We start from the raw sequence: 5,860 nt of genomic DNA on the forward strand, positions 1-5,860 counted from the left end.
CCGTGTTAAATCACACACACACACACACACACACACAAACACAAGTGTTAAATCACACCCACACACACCCGTGTTAAATCTCACACACACTCACCCGTGTTAAATCTCTCTCTCACACACACACCCGTGTTAAATCACACACACACACAAACACAAGTGTTAAATCACACCCACACACACCCGTGTTAAATCTCACACACACTCACCCGTGTTAAATCTCTCTCTCACACACACACCCGTGTTAAATCACACAAACACATACACACACAAGTGTTAAATCACACCCACACACACACACACCCATGTTAAATCTCACGCACACACACACACCCGTGTTAAATCTCACACACACACACCCTGATCAACACTAATGACGCTGTCAGCAGCTGTAAACTGGACCCTTCCCGAAGTCTCCATGTAGAAACTGCGCTCATCTTTTTCTTTTTATGGCTACAAACTGCACAAGTCCCACAGTCCGCTGGTCCACAGGAGCTTTATTGTCTTCTTCACTTCTTTACTTTGTGGATGTATTTACAGCTACCCGGACACACACAGGATGCGATTAGAGCGGCCGGAAGTCATTCATTTCCACAGAAGAGTTTCAGATTTATACAGGAACCGGAGGCGCAGTTACCGTTAGTGAAGACGAATGGGCGTGGCCTCAAAGTAGAGCTTGTAACGTCATGCAAATGAGCAGCGACGGGCGTGGGCGGGGCCTGTGAGCGCCACGAGCCGACTCTAGCGGACTTCAGAACTTTATGCCAATAAGCAAGGACTCGACATGGGCGTGGCGACACGTAGTAATAATAATAATAATAATAATAATAATAATAATAATAATAATAATAATAATAATAATAATAATAATATAATAATAATAATAATAATAATAATAATAATAATAATAATAATAATAATAATAATAATAATAATAATACTAACAATAATAATGATAATAACAGTGATAATGTTGTTCAACAACAACAAGAATAACAAGAAGAAGAAAAAAAGAAGAATACTTTTTAGCACAAAATTTATAACATTTAATAGAATTATTTGCCAACATAAAGATATATGTTGACTCGTTTCCTAAAATCGAGAATATATTTATCATAAAGAGAAAGATGGGTAGAGAGGAAGACAGGTAAAGAGAACAAGACAGGTAAAGAGAAAGAGAGACAGGGGTATGACAGGTAGCAAGACAGGTAGAGAGAGAGGCAGATGGGTAGAGAGAGAGATGCATAATGAGTGAGGCAAGTAAAGACAGAGCAAAATAAGTAGAGAGACTGAGATAAAGAGAATGTTTCTGTTGTTTTAGATTCATAATTCAGAATATATTGCATTTCAGGAATTCTCAGTAGAAATCCTTAAAAATCTTATTCCACATTCTGGAACTCGGATCAGGTTTTTGGATCAGAGGCATGTCATTAAATATTGTTTTGTGTGTATATATATATATATACACACACACACACACACACACGTGTGTGTGTGTGTGTGTGTGTGTGTGTGTGTGTGTGTATATATATAATGTTGCGGTGGACTCAACATGCGCTGTGATAATTATATTCTTGTTCTTATTAGTGGCATGTCATTAAATATTGTTGTGTGTGTGTGTATGCATATATATATATATATATATATATATATATATATATATATATATATATATATATATATATATATATATCACACACGCATATATAATGTTGCGGTGGACTCAACATGCGCTGTGATAATTATATTCTTGTTCTTATTAGTGTTTTATATTTAAAGGTAGACTTCTAGGGTTCTGTTGCTAACAAAATGAAAAAGATATATATGCAGTATGTCAGAATGGTGATAAACTGTGTTTTTTATGCATCTTTGTGAGACAGGCAGCTCTGCACAGCGCAGCTCCACTTTACCAGGCGAGGAGTGTGTTTTGAAAAGCCGAGAGGAATTTTTACGCAGTGGGAGGAGGTTTTTAAATAAGCTGAGGAATTCCCTGAGAGAGGCAGAAAACCCACAGAGGAGTGTTGGGTCTTTAAAATGAAAAGCAAACACACTGAGGAAAGACAGAGAGTGTGTGTGTGTGTGTGAGAGAGAGAGAGAGAGAGGAGAGAGAGAGAGAGAGAGAGAGAGAGAGAGAGAGAGAGAGAGAGAGAGAGAGAGACCGAGAGAGATCTTTACTTCCTTACAGTTTAATTTACACTAAGTAAATATTTGCGTGTTTGCCGTGTCTGTGTTCTTCTGTTATAGGAATTTATATCCTTTAATTTCCAGCTAACACACATACACACAGTCGCTGTCTGGATTTGTACTTCATACTTTGTTGTTGACTCGCTCACATACAGAACTGAAAACTGCTGAACTGAGGAGAGAGAGAGAGAGAGAGAGAGAGAGAGAGAGAGAGAGAGAGAGAGAGAGAGAGAGAGAGAGAGGGAGGAGGGTGGGTGACATCCACATTTATACACAATAGAGACAGTTCATAAAGGGCAGCAAGGACAGAGAAGACATTTATCACTGTGGTATTTAGTCAGCATCTAGAGAGTCTTACAAGGAACAACAATAGAATAGAATAGAACAGAATAGAATAGAATATGTTATCATGGTGGTACATCGTGTAGTGTTGTCCCCTTAAAACTCACATGTTCTCCAGGTTCCTAGGTTTCCTCCTAAAAGCATGGCAGAAGGTAGTTGAGTTGAGATAAACTGCCCCATTCATGATCCCTCAAGATCCACTCTCCACAATGCACCCTTCATAATCCACTCTCCAAAATCTCTCCTTTGTAATCCACCTTTCATAATCCACTCTCCACAATCCACCCTTCATAATCCACCTTTCATAATCCACTCTCCACAATCCACACTTCATAATCCACTCTCCACAATCCACCCTTCATAATCCACTTTCCACAATCCACCCTTCATAATCCACTCTCCACAATCCACCCTTCATAATCCACTCTCCACAATCCACCCTTCATAATCTATTCTCAACAATCCACCCTTCATAATCCACTCTCCACAATCCACCCTTCAAAATCCACTCTCCACAATCCACCCTTCATTATCCACCTTTCATAATCCACTCTCCACAATCCACCCTTCATTATCCACCTTTCATAATCCACTCTCCACAATCCACCCTTCATAATCCACTCTCCACAATCCACCCTTCATAATCTATTCTTAACAATCCACCCTTCATAATTCACTCTCCACAATCCACCCTTCAAAATCCACTCTCCACAATCCACCCTTCATAATCTATTCTCCACAATCCACCCTTCATAATTCACTCTCCACAATCCACCCTTCAAAATCCACTCTCCACAATCCACCCTTCATAATCTATTCTTAACAATCCACCCTTCATAATTCACTCTCCACAATCCACCCTTCAAAATCCACTCTCCACAATCCACCCTTCATAATCTATTCTCCACAATCCACCCTTCATAATCCACTCTCCACAATCCACCCTGCATAATCTATTCTCCACAATCCACCCTTCATAATCTATTCTCCACAATCCACCCTTCATAATCTATTCTCCACAATCCACCCTTCATTAACCACCTTTCATAATCCACTCTCCACAATCCACCCTTCAGTATCCACCTTTCATAATCCACTCTCCACAATCCACCCTTCATAATCCACTCTCCACAATCCACCCTTCATTATCCACCTTTCATAATCCACTCTCCACAATCCACCCTTCATAATCTATTCTCCACAATCCACCCTTCATAATCCACTCTCCACAATCCACCCTGCATAAATTATTCTCCACAATCCACCCTTCAAAATCCACTCTCCACAATCCACCCTTCATAATCTATTCTCCACAATCCACCCTTCATAATCCACTCTCCACAATCCACCCTTCATTATCCACCCTTCATAATCCACTCTCCACAAGCCACCCTTCATTATCCACCCTTCATAATCCACTCTCCACAATCCACCCTTCATTAACCACCTTTCATAATCCACTCTCCACAATCCACCCTTCATTATCCACCCTTCATAATCCACTCTCCACAATCCACCCTTCATTATCCACCTTTCATAATCCACTCTCCACAATCCACCCTTCATAATCCACTCTCCACAATCCACCCTTCATAATCTATTCTCCACAATCCACCCTTCATAATCCACTCTCCACAATCCACCCTGCATAAATCATTCTCCACAATCCACTCTTCATAATCCACTCTCCACAATCCTGTACCTGTAGATGGTTCCACTCACCCCATATGACAAGAATATCCACAGTAGACCTGTAATCTCCTCACCATTGCTGAAATAGCCATCTATAGTTGAGTCATCAGAAAATTCTGAAAATGGCAGGACTCAACAGTAGCTGAAGTCTGCAGTGTACTGGGTGAAGAGGAAAGGAGACAACGGTCCTTTGTGGAGCTAAAGTGTTGCAGACTACTCTGTCTGACACACAGTGCTGTAAGTGTACATTCTGTGGTCTGCCAGTCAGGTACTAACAATCCAGGACACAAGGGAAGCAACCTCATGCATCGCTGTCAGATTTTTACCCAGTAGAGCTGGACGAACGGTGTTAAAGTAACTGGAGAAATCAAAGAACATGACTCTCACAGAGTTTTCTGCCCTGTCCAGGTGAGTGTAGGCTTGGTTCAGCAGGTACAGTAGATTATGCCGTCCTCAACTTCCAGGTGGGGCTAGTAGGCGAACTGAAAGGGGTCTGTGAATGTCCTAACTATGGACCTGAGCTCCACCAGCACTAGTCCCTCTAAGATCTTACATTAACATTTACAGCATGTGACAGACGCCCTTATCCAGAGCGACGTACATAAGTGCTTAAATCTCTCTCATTGGATACATTAACTCTGGTTTACTAGGTTACATACTTAAGATACCATGAGTTTAAAACATTGTTCAAAGTTACAATAAAAAAGTTTCAAAGTTTTTTTTTTTGACTCGCTTGAATCAATGCAGAAGATAGGGAAGTGCTAGTTGAAGTGCTAGTTGAAGTGTTTCCTGAATAAGTAGGTCTTCAACCGCCTTTTGAAAATAACCAGTGACTGATCTGTCCGGACCTCTAGGGGAAGTTCATTCCACCACCTCGGTGCCAGAACAGAGAAGAGTCTTGTAGTATACTTGCCTCTTACCCTGAGAGATGGTGGAACCAGTCGAGTAGTGCTGGTAGATCAGAGGGTGTGAGGTTCAGTGCGAGGAGTGATGAGGGCTTTGAGGTAAGAGGGAGTGAAGAGGGCTTTGTAGGCCAGCATCAGTGTTTTGAATCGGATGCATGCAGCTACCGGAAGCCAGTGGAGGGATCGCAGCAGCGGGGTGGTATGCGAGAACTTAGGCAGGTTGAAAACAAGCCATGCAGCTGCATTTTGGATCATTTGCAGAGGACGGATTGCGTTCATAGGTAGACCTGCTAGCAGTGTGTTGCAGTAATCCAGTCTTGAAATGACAAGAGACTGAACAAGTACCTGAGCAGCCTGTGTGGACAAAAATGGCCGAATCCTTCTAATGTTGTAGAGAAGAAACCGACATGAGCGAGTCATATTAGCGACATGAGAGGAAAAGGACAGTTGATTGTCCATGGTTACCCCAAGGTTGTGAGCTGTGGCTGAAGGGGAGATCAGATCTATATGCAGGGATATAGCAAGGTCATGACCTGGGGATGAATCACCTGGGATGAACAGCAGTTCAGTTCAGGATTGAGCTTTAACTGATGAGCAGTCATCCATGATGATATTTCTGCCAGACATGCTGAGATCCGGTCAGAAGCTGTGGCATCTGAGGGTGGGAAAGAGAAGATAAGTTGCGTAAAGTTGTGTATCATCAGCATAGCAGTGGTAAGAGAACCCATGTGAGGAAATAA

This window comes from Tachysurus fulvidraco, chromosome 19 (genome assembly GCF_022655615.1).
Source record: "Tachysurus fulvidraco isolate hzauxx_2018 chromosome 19, HZAU_PFXX_2.0, whole genome shotgun sequence".
Taxonomy (NCBI): Eukaryota; Metazoa; Chordata; class Actinopteri; order Siluriformes; family Bagridae; genus Tachysurus; species Tachysurus fulvidraco.